The sequence below is a fragment of the Stomoxys calcitrans genome, chromosome 3, assembly GCF_963082655.1.
Source record: "Stomoxys calcitrans chromosome 3, idStoCalc2.1, whole genome shotgun sequence".
Taxonomy (NCBI): domain Eukaryota; kingdom Metazoa; phylum Arthropoda; class Insecta; order Diptera; family Muscidae; genus Stomoxys; species Stomoxys calcitrans.
In genome coordinates, this window is record NC_081554.1 from 68,286,783 (window position 1) to 68,301,114 (window position 14,332).

Consider the following 14,332-nt stretch of genomic DNA (forward strand, 5'->3'; position numbering starts at 1 on the left):
GAAGCCTTAAGCAGCTTCAAACCGGACCTGATGGAATATTTCCGGCGTTACTACAAAAGAAGGCCGACCACTTGGCGCCTCATCTGGCTACTATTTTCACAACGTGTCGAAAGCCTGGCAGTAGGCAATGGTGGTGTTTATACCCAAGCCCGACAAGGCAAGTTATGCGACACCAATGGCCTACAGGCCTATAGGCTATTCTACTCAAAACCATGGAACGCATTGTGGATACCATGATAAAGAGGAGGACATCCAGCGAATTTCTTAAATACAAACAGCATGCCTATGTCAAGGGAATACCTTTGCCCTGCACGAGGTTGTGCATAAAATAGAAGAATCCTTCGATGCCAAGACGTACAATTGGCTGTTTTTATTGGCATCGAGGGAGCTTTTAACTTTTAACCAGGACCGGATAGACTGGGTACTTGAAAACAGGATAAACCATATGCTAAGAAACCAGGACCGGATGGACTGGGTCATTGAAGAGAGGATAAACCATATGCTATGGAACAGAGGGATAAATTGTGGGTACCATGACATAAATATAAGGGAGGAAGTGGCACAGAGCTCGCCACAGGGGGAATTTTATCACCACTCCTTTGGGTGATCACCTTAAATAGTCTATTACGGATGGTGATTAAGGAGGGATTTAACCCAATAACACTTCATAGGGGTAAGGATCCGAACCAGCTATGCAGAAGGGTCTTGCATATGACATATGACTGGGCTAGACCCAGAGCTCTCAATGTTAATCCAGAGAATACTGAAATATGCCTGTTCACGAGGAAGACTAATGGGCCAATTTGACGCACCACGTTTCCTCAATAAAACGATTTCGATATCTGACAAGGTCAAATACAATACATAGGAGTGGTCTTGGACAGGAAACTTAATTGGAAGTGTCACATTCAAGAGCATACTAAGAAGGCTCACAGATGTTGGGCACTATGTAGTCGGGCCGTAGCCTCGAAAAGGGGCCCGAATTCGAGGATAGTCCACTGGCTCTACAGGAGCGTGGTTAGGCTAATACTTACATACGCCTCAGTAGTTTGGTGGACTGCTATGGAGAAAAAGTGCAACGTTAGGACCATACAACAAGTTCATAGAACATGTTGTCTTGGCATAGGCGGAGCGATGAGGACCACACCCACTAGGGCACTGGAGACTATTCTAGATATCCGACCCATTGACATACAGATTAAGTGTGAGGCAGCCACTACGGCTATGAGACTTAAGGAGATGGGAAAATGGATTGAGGATGGGAGCAGCTCAAACCATCGCGGTATAATCCACGCGACGATTGGAAACCTAGAAGGAAGGGAAGAGGTTTCCGATCGGGTACGTAAGATGAACCTTGAAGTCGAGTGCGAGGCACTTTCATCGGCACAGTCTTAGGTTGACGGAACCCTAGTCTTGCCTTGAAGATCATGTTACACGGATGGATAAAAGCTAGAGGAAAGAGTTGGCCTGGGGGTCTACATTGAGAAGCCAGGGACTGAGACTCCCTGACCTGTCAACAATACGGTCCTGCAGGTGGAAATTCGGAAGATCGCGGAATGCATGAGGCGGTGTGGTACTAATGCGAGCACGTCGAGTGTGACAGTAAAATTGCCATAAGGCAATAACAGCAGCAGGGTAAGGTCACGAATCGTCTTGCAGTGTAGGAAGGAGATTAACGCCTTCTCTGAGAATGGCACAATTTGCATTTTTTGGGTGCCCGGCCATAAAGGAGTAAGGGGTCAGTGATGGCCAGAGAACTACCGACGATAAACTTTTTTAATCCGAAGCCTTTTGGGTCGACTCAATTCGATTTAAGGTCGTGGGCGACAAACGACACTGTGGAACAGCGAAACAGTCGGTAGGACGGCGAAAATCCTATGCGGTGATCCGGATCGTGAGAGGACGAAAGGTAGTAAGTAGGCGGTTAAGATAGCCTTTGGTGTCATGACGGGACACCAAAAACTACGAGCTCACTTGGGCAAAATCGGTGCGGCAAATGATAGCATATGTAGGGCATGCGGGGAAGATGATGCGTTTAACAGACACCAGTACTTAGGTTGGGACACGATACCAGACATTAACCAACTTAGGGAAGAGATATGGAAAACAATTAAGGATTTTGTAAGCAGCACGGAATTCCTTACATAGATTTTTTTTTCGAGGTTACTTTTTTTGTATATAGAGCGCACAACAAGCCGATTACTGGCTTAGGTGTATGTCCATAGTGGCATGGGGGGGATTAATATCTGCACCCTCGTTTCAACCTAACTTAGGGGGCACCTAAGTTTTTATCTTTCATTATTTGCTAAATTTTAAGGAACTTGCCTCGGCACCATAGACACCCCTATGACACCAAATATAACTGTGAAAACTGGCGCTTTATGGCACAATTTGTAATTAATTTATAGTCCCAGCAAGTGACCATAATGATTCAGCACCAATTTTCAAATGCCTTCTCTCCGTTCCCTCTCCGTTTCTTTAGCTCTCCATAACAGCTAATGCATTAGGCAAGTACTCGTATTCAAGCTTAGGGAGTGTGTCCAGACAACCAGACAGATGGACATACATAACTATGAGCATGCATTTGAGCATTTGTTGAATATAAAGATATATTCCAAACGGAATTATTGTGATTTTTGTCCAATTCAGCTTTTACGAGTATTGCAGTCCATTTCGTCGTCGTCGCCGTCGTGTATCTGTTGAAGATTAAAGGTGTGTGGTTTAGAATTGTTTTCGAAAGATGTTATCAGCAAAAATAAGGTAAACGCAAAAAAAAACAGAAAATTACGATTTGCAAATGAGCCATGGATACAGTAGAGGGCTAGGAAATTGGAAACGCAGAAGTCCCAATGTATTCCTGGGTGGAATTCTGCAGCTCCTTGGAGGATACATCTGAGGCCTCTAGGCTAAAGAATATTCTGTGCTCGTGACCTATTACGGTGGGATATATTAAGAAGTCAGAGAATGTATGGACAATGTCTAGAGAGGAAACACTAGTTGATAAACATTTCTCGGGAAATTCTCCAACGGAAAACATGGCGCCAAAAGAGGTTGTCAATGATATGCATTCGACAGAGGTTATTAGGGATATTGGGTCTGAGCTGAAAATACTTTGGGCGATAAGAAGTTTCGGAGGCCACCGTAGAGGAGATGTTAGCATCTCCGCCTATGACCCCCTGAACGCCTGGGTTCGAATCCTGGCGAGACCATCAGAAAAAAATTTCCAGCGATGGTTTTCCCCTCCTAACGCTGGTAACACTTGTGAGGTACTATGCCATGTAAAACTTCTCTCCAAAGAGGTGTCGCACTGCGGTACGCCTCTCGGACTCGGCTAAAAAAGGGAGGCCCCTTATCATTGAGCCTAAACTTGAATCGGACTGCACTCATTGGTATGTGAGAAGTTTGCCGCTGTTTCTTAGTGGAATGTTCATGGGCAAAATTTGCATTTTGATAAGAAGTTTTGACCCCTTTAAGTCGCCAGGCGCTGATGATGTATAATCGGTTGAATTCCTTGGCATAGGGAGATATAGTCTACTTGTATCAGCATGTCATATATATCCATGGGAGGAAGGGACAAGAAGGTTATTTTCATTCCGAAAGCAGGAAAACCTTACCAAACGAAGGCGAAAGATTTTCGTTCTATTAGTCTGTCATCCTTTATGCTGAAGACACTTGAGAGGTTGATAGAAACATATATTATTGCAAAGATCCCCGGAGATCATCTGGCAAGTCCATTGAAACTGCCCTTCACGACCTAGTCAACTACATAGAGGGTTCTCTCGCTGCCAAGGAATATACAATGGTAGCATAACTTGACATTGAAGGTGCTTCCAATACTGTAAAACCGACGTCAATCATGAAGGAGTTGGAGTTTCTAGGCATCAACTCTACCGTAAGAAAGTGTATTAATAACTTACTTACTAATAGATGCATTACGGCAGCCTTGGGATCTGTGGATCAAAAAAGATGTGTCAGCAGAGGAACACCTCAAGCAGGAGTACTGTCTCCTCTAGTATGGAATAAAAACATTAACAATAAATTATTGTCTCTGGACGAAAAAGGCGTAAAAGTGGTCGCGTATGCTAATGACGTGGCAATTGCGGTAAGGGGAAAGTTTCCCAGCACTCTAAGAGATATATTTCAGGAAGCTCTACGTGCAACAGCGAAGTGGGCTACCGAAAGTGATCTAGGTTCAAGACAGAAGCTGTTCTTTTCAGCAGGAGATACGAGTTACCTACATTGGCACCTGTCTCTTGGGCGGAGAGAATCTTCCATTAACAGAAGGGGGAAATATATGGGTGTTTTGTTAGACAGGATATTGAACTTCAAATGCAATATTTTGTAAAGGGCAAGAGAGGCACCAGTTGCCTTATACACCTGCAAGAGAGCCATTGGCAAAAGTTGGGTGTTTAGACCGCGCGTCATGCACTGGGTATATACTGCAGTTGTCAGACCTATAGTGCTGTATGGTGTTGTGGTCTGGTGGACGACACTTCAAAAGTTCACTGTTCATTAGTCAACCGGAGCCGCACTGAGGACGACACCATTTGATGCACTGAGTTTAATGCTAAGAGTGCTTTCCCATTGGTTATGTGTCGGCTACGGACACTGTGTTATCCTTGATATAATGCCCGATGTTCCAGGCAGTGTGGATTATACCCCACTTGAGCTGCTTTCTGATAAAAAGTACCTGAAAGAACCGATTGGAACTACGATAACCCTGGTAAAAGAAGTAACATAGACTTCTATACGGATGGTTCCAAACTAGACGACCAGGTGGGCTTTGGGGTGTACTCTAAAGATCTAGAACTGGTCATATCGAAAAGGTTACCCGACCACTGCAGTGTGTCTCAAGCGGAGATCCTTGCAATTAAAGATGGGGTGGAATGGTTTAGATATAATAGCATAACGACGATTGGCATTTATATCTTCTCAGACAGCTTGACTGCCATTAAATCCCAGCAGAACGTATTTCTGTACACAAAAACCGCCCTCTGTTGTCGCAGATCTTTCATCTGGATGGCTGAACAGTTCAAAATTCATCTGTGCGGGCCACAGAAATATCCCGGGGAATTTTAAAGCAGACGAGCTTGCGAGACTAGGAACTACCCTACATATTCCAGGGATACCGGAATCTGTGGGTATACCTCTAGCGACATGTAAGCTAAGTTTTCAGAATCAGAATGATAGATGGTCAGGCTTGCTGATAGACAGGTTGCCAGTAACGACTTTTGCTGAAGCTGTGAGGACATCGAAGAAGACGAGAGTATAGAACACCTTCTGTGTGTGTGTCTCGAACTGGCAGTCAGAAGGAGTTCCAATTTAGGTTCACATTTCTTTCAGAACCTGTCTAATTTAGCATTCTGGTTGGCTCAATGGTAGAAAGGCATCAACTTTTTATATTTTATTTTGTCATTCCGTTTGCAACACATCGAAATATCCATTTCCGACCCCATAAAGTATATATATTCTTGATCAGGGTAAAAATCTAAGACGATCTAGCCATGTCCGTCTGTCTGCTGAAATCACGCTACAATCTTTGAAAATAGAGATATGGAGCTGAAATTTTGCACAGATTTTTTTTTTTGTCCATAAGCAGGTTAAATTCGAAGATGGGCTATATCGGACTATATTTTGATATAGCCCCCATATAGACCGATCCGCCGATTTGGGGTCTTAGGCCCATAAAAGCCACATTTATTATCCGATTTCGCTGAAATTTGGGACAGTAAGTTGTGTTGGACCCTTCCACATCATACTTCAATTTAGCTCAGATCGGTCCAGATTTGGATATAGCTGCCATATAGACCGAACCGCCGATTTAGGGTCTATTGCGTAAAAGCCACATTTACCATCCGATTTAGCTAAAATTTGAGACAGTGAGTTGTGTTGGTCCATTCGACATACTTCTGCAATATGGCACAGATCGGTCCAGATTTGGATATAGCTGCCATATAGACCGATCTCTCGATTTAAGGTTTTGGGCCCATAAAAGGTGCATTTATTTTCCGAAGTTGTCGAAATTTTGGGACAGTGAGTTGTTCTAAGTATTTGGTTCAAATCGGAACATATTTCGATATAGCTGCTATGGGGCGTAAGGTATGCATTTTTCATCGGATTTTGACGAAAGGTGGTTTTCATATATACCCGAGATGGTGGGTACTTAACGCCTTTTTACTTGTTTCTGTTCTTGTGGTATCAGAATGGACAAAAAGCTCTCAGTGAGTCTGATGGCACACTGCCACTAAACCTAAGCTAACCTACCACAGATGAAGTTCATAAAAGTTTAGTGAAGTGAGTTTTTCATCAAAATGTGGCAAATTCACAAGTATCTTTCAGCGGATGAGGAAAATGTTGCACTGTCACTATAAAAGTAGTGCTTTCCCAATATTTTTTGCATATACTAAGCCTCATCGGAAATGAATGATTTCATCTCAGCTTCCTAATGATATTTCCCTGTACTGTAAGACATTTTTAAAGAGGTTTTTTTTCGTTTTCTTCTAACATTCTAGCATCACAGTTCGACTAAGTGCAGTGATCCATACAATTTTTATGTCATGCTGTAAATGTTGTTGTAAACGAGTGAGTCTATCGCGGCAATTAAAAGGAATTTTAAACTGTTAATTAAGCAATAATTTTGTGTCTTGATGTAAGTACCTCAGATTGTGCGCGATCAAAATAATGAACCTGTTTGGCAAATACCCGCTTAATGGGACTTTATTTATGGATTTCGCGGGTGTATTAATGCGGAAAACGCCTTGCAAAAAGGTGTGTGTCGTTGAGTAGACTATGACTATGTCCGAGTGAGTGGGTGGGTGCGTTGTATTAAACAAATCCGGATTTTTTTCTCATACAGGGTTTCTATTCCCCATTAGGCCTTAGAATGAGTGAAAACAAATGAACGAAGACCATATGAGTCTTTGATTGATTAATCGTTGATTAGTAGGCCCCTAATGAGATTTATGGGTGGACTGTACAATAATGAGATAATAGGTGTTGTGAAATAGTCAAAAACTTGGGTGTGAATTTGCGCAGTATTGAGAGCATTGCAAAAAGTGGTTTAGTAATAAATGAATTGATCGTTGACTTTGAAATTAGTCATGGGGAGGGAGTAAAGAAGGGGAAGATATTCATACAGAAATATATAGGGCTAATATGAGGCGCAACAACAATCGAAAATGCCACTGAATTTTCACAATTTTAAATAATCCTTACAACAATGGTAATCACAACTTATAATTCAAAAATGTAGGTGAGCTTTTATCGTTTTATTTTCATTTAGTTCAGTTAAATGCCACGGGAGAAGAATGATGCCTTCAAGTTCCTACCTTTGAACCGAACTAAGTGTTTCTGGATCAGAACAACATCAAATCCTGCAGCCATCAGGGGGTTCTTCAAAGCTATCAAAGAGACTTTATATTCGTGGAGGTTATTTGCAGAAGCTGGGTTATGGTCAGGTTAGAAATTTCCGCCCACGGTGCGGACTGCTGTTGAATTTCGTGTGTATTCAACAGAAATCTATCGCCACCAACCTCATTTATGATGACATTCCATGTTGTTGTAGCCACATTCGCTGTTACAAAACATATGGAGCCATTCTAACCCGCATCTAGCTCCAGGAATCAGGAACTGCAATTGAAGCATCCAGATTCCAGATAAGTGGGTTTCTCCGGTCATGTTTGCTACCCCATCCGGATCTTTATTGGGACAAACTAGTTTTTATACCCTACACCACCACTGTGGTACATGGTATCATAAACTTGTGCATGTATTTGCAATGCTAAGAAGGAGAAGAACTACACTCATTGATAAGACTACCAATCGGCTTAGAATCACTTCGTGATTCGATTTAGCTATCTCCCTCTGTCTGCCCATGCATTTTTTTATACAAGGTACATGTCGCATTTGTTGTCCGACTGCCATAAAATTTTGCACACTTCACTTTTTTGGTTCAAGGACGAACGCTATTGATTTTGAAAAAATCGTTCCCGATTAAGATACAGCTTCAATATAGCTTTCATCCGATGTGCTCTTCTAAAGCCACAATTTTGGTCCGATCTTTACAAAATATAGCATGAGTTATTTTATTTGACGTGCTAAGTTCGGCTGGGCCAAATCTTGTTTACCCTCCACCAAGGATCGCATTTGTCAAGTTCTTTTCCCGGTGTCTTTTTGTAGGCAAACAAAGGGAAGGAAAGGATAAAAGAAAAGACTTGCTATGCCATTGGAGCTATATCAAGTTATGATCCGAATCGGACCATAGTGGAATGAATGTTGGAGACCATAGTAGAAGTCATTGTGCTAAATTTCAACCAAATAGAATGAGAAATGCGCCCTTTAGGGGCTCAAGAAGTAAAATAGGGAGATCGGTTTATAGGGGAGCTGTATCAGGCTATAGGGGAGATGCATCAGACCATATTTGACACGTATGTTGCAGGTCATGGGAGAAACCGGTGTACAAAATTTCACTCAAATCAGATAACAAATGCGTCCTTTTAAGGCTCAAGAGGTGAAGATCCCAGAGCGGTTTATATGGCAGCTATATCAAGTTATGAACCGAGTTTAACCATACTTAGCTCAGCTGTTGAAATTCGTAACGAAACATGTCTTGCAAAATTTCAGAGAAATCGGATAGGATTTGCTCCCTCTAAAGGCTCAAGAAGTCAAGACCCCAGATCGGTTTATATGACAGCTATATCCGGTTATGGACCAATTTCAACCATACTTGGCACACCTCATGCAAAGTTTTACGCAAATCGGATAAAAATATCGCCCTCTAGTGGCTCAAGAAGTCAAGATCCCAGATCGGTTTATATGGCAGCTATATGAGGTTATTGAAGCGAACTTGGTTCAGTTGTTGGAAGTCATGACAAAACACGTCGTGCAAAATTTCAGCCAAATCAGATAGGATTTGCGCCCTCCAAAGGCTCAAGAAGTCAAGATCCCAGATCGGTTTATATGGCAGCTATATCAGGTTATGGACCGATTTCATCCATACTTAGCACAGTTGTTGGAAGTCATAACAAAACTCCTCATGCAAAGTTTCTGTCAAATCGGATAAAAATTGCGCCCTCTAGTGGCTCAAGTGGTCAAGATCCCAGATCGGTTTATATGGCTGCTATATCAAAACATGGACCGATATGTCCCATTTACAACTTCAACTGACCTACACCTATAGGAAGTATTTGTGCAAAATTTAAAGCGGCTAGTTTTATTCCTTCGAAAGTATTTGGGCGTCCTTTCGACAGACTGACGGAAGGAAGGACGGACATGGCTAAGTCGGCTTAAAATGTCCATGAACATTCCAATAAGGAACAGGAGCAAATTTCTCACATATCAGTGAGTGCAGTCCGATTCCAGTTTAAGCACAATTGATTCCATTGATTATACTATCCTGAAGAAAATCCTGCAAACCCGTTCTGTATAAAAAGGTTGTGAATGGATCGGTGAGGTATTGTCGAATCGCCCCCTTAATATCCATATAATCCTTCTGTCGTACTTTGAAGGGGGTTCTGACTCAGTGAGTTGGAAATTCGGATGATTCTTCTGGTGGCAACTTAGAAGATAAGGTTTAGAGAGAAGCCTACTATGATCTTTAAGTTTAAGGATCTTGGTCTTCTCGTGTACATGGTCGATGTTTATTGTCTATAGGCCGCCCGTATTGGTCTGTAAGGGTTTCCACTCCTGCGTTCCATGTTAGCGCTGCAAAAGCAACTATTGGTCGGTCTGTTGGTTTTTAAGGGGTTGAAAACCTGTCCATACTCCATGTGGTACCTTATCGCAGACTGCAGTAGCATGGGCTGAAGAGACTAGCTGTTTAACTTTACGATACTTAAACTTCGTGTTTATAAACTGCATGTATAATTGGCTACCCCACTTGTTTCTGTTCACATTTAGAATCCACCTCCAGTTGGTGAGGTTAGACTTGGTGAAGTTGTTTGACTACCCTAAGTGTTACTGACCGTATCAAATGTATTTGAAAGGTCAAGGGCCACGATAATGGTTCGTTCGTAGTGGCTGATATTTGTTATGATAGCGGTAAGTGGTGTTGCCGTTGTTGTAGACACATTTTCATGTGAAGATGGCGATCCTCGTCAAGCTCCTATATGTGAGCAAGCTCGTTACGGTTCAAAGGACCGATCACCGCGGGAACAATGTTGCCATTGGTTATATAAAGGCGCCAATAACCCAAAATTTGTGCAAGAGCCGGTGCCGCCCGGCCTCTCACTGAGATTCTCCGCTCGATACGACTGATTTTCCGTGAATACCGTTGCAGCTACTCCGTCTGGAGCATTCCAATATCCGCAACCTGTGGTAGCTCGCTGTTAAGCTTCTGGTGACAGCAATGAACACCACACAGATCAGATCTCAAAGTTCCAGCTTTTGTGGTGCTCATAGCTATCCCGTGCCTGGTGCTGTGGCCGTGTTGTGCATCTTTTCAAATCCATGCCGGTGGTCTGCTGGAAGTAGGGACGAATTTAAGCCGGGAGAGAGGTTTGCATGGCGTTCATTCCACCCAACTCTTTCTCTTTACCTCAGCTTTTACTTGGGGATAAATAGATTGAGGGGGTTCCTCAGGTATTTGACTCCTAGATGTTTGGGTGTTTGGCATTGATATTCTGTCGGGAATATCAATGCCTTCGATGGCTTGACCATGATTTATGACTTTGGCCACATCTTGGACTTTGAAGAACTGTGTTTCTTTGATTACTGGCTTCAATCAATAGGAGCTCGACAAATTATCTCCCATTCCTTGTGCATACTTCCTGCGTCTGATATCTGTTTTCCATTGAAGGAAATCACGACTTGGGTTGAGTTTCTTGGATGATTGCCCACAGTTTATTGGCACCTGAGGCTACTCGTTTATCCTCGACACCAGTGGAGATATTGTGCACCTTAAATTTTTATACCCTCCACCATAGGATGGGGGTATACTAATTTCGTCATTCTGTTTGTAACTCCACGAAACATTCGTCTAAGACCCCATAGAGTATATATATTCTTGATCGTCATAACATTTTAAGTCGAACTAGCCATGTCCGTCCGTCTGTCCATCCATCCGTGCGCCTGTCTGTCGAAAGCACGCTAACTTTCGATGGAGTAAAGCTAGCTGCTTAAAGTTTTGCATAAATATTTCCTATTAGTGTAAGTCGCTTGGGATTGTAAATGGCCTATATAGGTCCACGTTTTGATAAAGCTGAGCCGCTACAGTGAGCAATTCCAATCCGATTTGGCTGCATTCATTTATGCTCCGAATCGGACAATAACTTGATATAGCTCCAATAGCACAACTTTTCTTATTCAATATTCTTTGTTTGCCTCAAAAAGAGTTACTGCGCATAGAACTCGACAAATGCGATCCATGGTGGAGGGTATATAAGATTCGGCCCGGCCGAACTTAGCACACTCTTACTTGTTTTTTTTTTTCTTATTTGCTCCCATTGTGCTTTCGAAGGAGTAAAGCTAGATGCTTGAAATTTTGTACAAATACTTCTTACTAGTGCAGGTCGGTTGGGTCCATCGGTCCATGTTTTGAAAAAGCTGTCATATAAACCGATTTCCCGATTGTACTTCTAGATAGCGCAGTTTTTATCCGATTTATGTACGTGCCAAGAATTATCTGAATCGGTCGCAAACCTGATATAGACCCTTGAGGGCACCGTTTTTTGTCTGATTTAGGTGAAATTTTGCACAACGATTTCTCTTATGCCCTTCAAGCTATGTGCGAAATCGCTCCATTACCTGATAAAGCTCACATATAAACCTATTTCTCGAGAAATAGACCATAGTAGCCTATAGGCTACTAGGCATAGCATCCTTTTCCATTGCCCTTTGCCTAGAGAGACCCCACCTGGACTTAGGAACGACCAAAAAGATGCAGCACTAGCACAACACATAGACCACACAACTTTCTGCATCATAAATGAAGGCACTCCCACTAAGATTTTGGGAGATTCCTTGAGTTCGCCTGACATCACGACACTAAGCGCTGGTCTGATAAACTTCACGACATGGCGGACTATTGTCACGCTCGCCTCAGACCCCTGAATCATACAGCTCCAACGACCGAATGACTTCATAGTCTTTGAACGTCGCACATACGTCCACCAGAAAAAGCGGTTTTGTTAGGCTTTAAGAACCACACCGACGCCGGTAAAATGTGAATTAAAATTGCGCCCAATAGGGGCTCAAAAAGTTAATTCGTGAGATATATTTATATGGGAGCTTTATAAGGTTTATGACCGACTCAGACGGCATAGTGGGTCGTTGGTAGCCCCAAAACTAGGCACCGATGCGATGGCCTAATGGATTTAGAACATGGTTTATGGTTGGAACATGGATTTTCTTCCACTGTGCGACGTTCGGTCTTGGCCCCTTATCTTTGGGCTTAAACTGGAATCGAACAGCATTCACTGATATGTGAGAAGTTTGCTCCTTTCCCTCAATGGAACGTTCATGGCCAAATTTGCATTTGAATTTACCAAGTCTAAAGCCTTACTGATATCATTCAATTTCCTCGTTAACTTTAGATTTGAATCTCCCCAGGAGACTTATTCCTCTAATTTTGGCACATACTGTCGTTTTCTATCCCATTTTTAAATCATTTCCAGGAAGGTTAATCAAGAATACGAGGACCATTACCCATTATTACTACTCGATCTCTTTTAAGCATTTATGAACTCATACTGACACATTTTTCAACTCTGGCCGCATTATTTCTTCAAAAACAAATCTTAGATAACACCATCAAATCACACCGTGTTCGTGTTGAGTAATTTCTACAACAGCAATTTTTTAACACCACCCAGCTAAAAAAAATACACATTATTTTTGATCAAAATCAAAAATTATCACATAAATTTTGATTTAAACAAAAAAAAAAACACTGCCATCGGAAAAATGGAAAAACACCTCAATACAACGTGCTTGACATGACAGTATTAATGTTTCTTAGGATTGTGGCAATTGTTGTTGGTTTTGTAGAAGGCTGGCAAGCAGCATTTAAATTTGTTGACTCGGATAATATCTACTAGCCGCACTGCTTCTGATGAGGCCTTGTGTCTGCCAGCAAATCGGGCAGTACAAAACATTGGCAACTGATTTCGCAGCAAATCTTGCAAATGGAAATTTTGTTGATTTTCCTTCTTTCATTTAGGCATTTTTTTTTTGCTCTTTCTTGGTCAATTAAGCCATTTGAAAATGCTGAAGTCTTAGGCAATGCAAGAGGCGGGACTGGGGGAGCTGCTCGTATTAGGTGACTTAAATAATTGCATTGTAATTGCAATTAATACTTACAGGCTGGCAGGCTGACTTGCCTCCCCAAAATAAAAAAAAAACACCATGCCATAGTGTCGTGACACAGCTTCCAAGACAACACACATTTGCTGTGATAATTGCTGCTGCCACATTGACTTAGCCATCGCCGACACACTCAGCCATTACAATCATCATCAGCATCATGCCCATTGCATGTGTGCAACATTTTCTGTTTCGCTGTTGGTGTTGCTGTTGCTGTTACCGTTGCTTGCAGGAAAATTAAGTAATTTAAGAGGATTTGTATGTTGGAAAACAGCCACCGGCTTACAATTTGAGTTAATGCGAAGTTATGATGCTTATGTCATTGGTAAACACTTCCAGGCTCCATCAAACAGTATCATGTCCAAAAGGGTTTTATTTCCTTAGGTATCACACCATGTGCAGTCACCTAATGGTGGTGGGGGTAAGTCAAAAATGGCACCTTTCAGATTAGCTAGCACATGTGCGAGCTTTGATGACAATTATGCAATTGTCACCACATTAACAGAAATATGTTCCAGCAAAATGTTTGAATGTGTGTGTGTGTAATTTAAAGTTTTAAGAGAGGACTGACTTCTTTTAATAATAGCATGGTGGAGCAACAGATTTAGTTCGAACAAAATTTTTAATTTTAATATTCATTGAACTATTTTTGAAATTTCGTCTTTCGAGAAAATTTCATTGAAATTTCACTGACATTTTTTCTTTAGTACAAATTTAATAAAATTTTGTATACCCACCACCGAAGGATTCATTTTGTCATTCCGTTTGCAATACATCGATATATCCATTTCCGACCCTATAAGGTATATATTCTTGATCAGCGTAAAAATCTGAGACGATATAGCCTTGTCCGTCCGCCTGGCTGTCGAAATCAAGCTACAGTCTTTAAAAATAGATATATTGAGCTGAAACTTTGCATAGATTCTTTTTTTGTTCACAAGCAGGATAAATTTGATGATGGGCTATATCGAACTAGATCTTGATATAGCCCTCATATAGACCGATCCGCCGATTTTGGTGATAAGACCTATAA

General features: G+C 41.9%; 1 long non-coding RNA gene across 1 annotated transcript in view; it reads left to right on the plus strand.

The window, feature by feature from the left end:
- The first annotated feature begins 6,530 nt into the window (after window positions 1-6,530).
- LOC106086135 (uncharacterized) overlaps window positions 6,531-14,332 on the plus strand; it is a 91,855-nt gene continuing 84,053 nt past the window's right edge. Inside the window, exon 1 of the long non-coding RNA XR_001221079.2 lies at window positions 6,531-6,649. This is a non-coding gene — a long non-coding RNA (uncharacterized LOC106086135). The remainder of the gene's footprint in view (window positions 6,650-14,332) is intronic.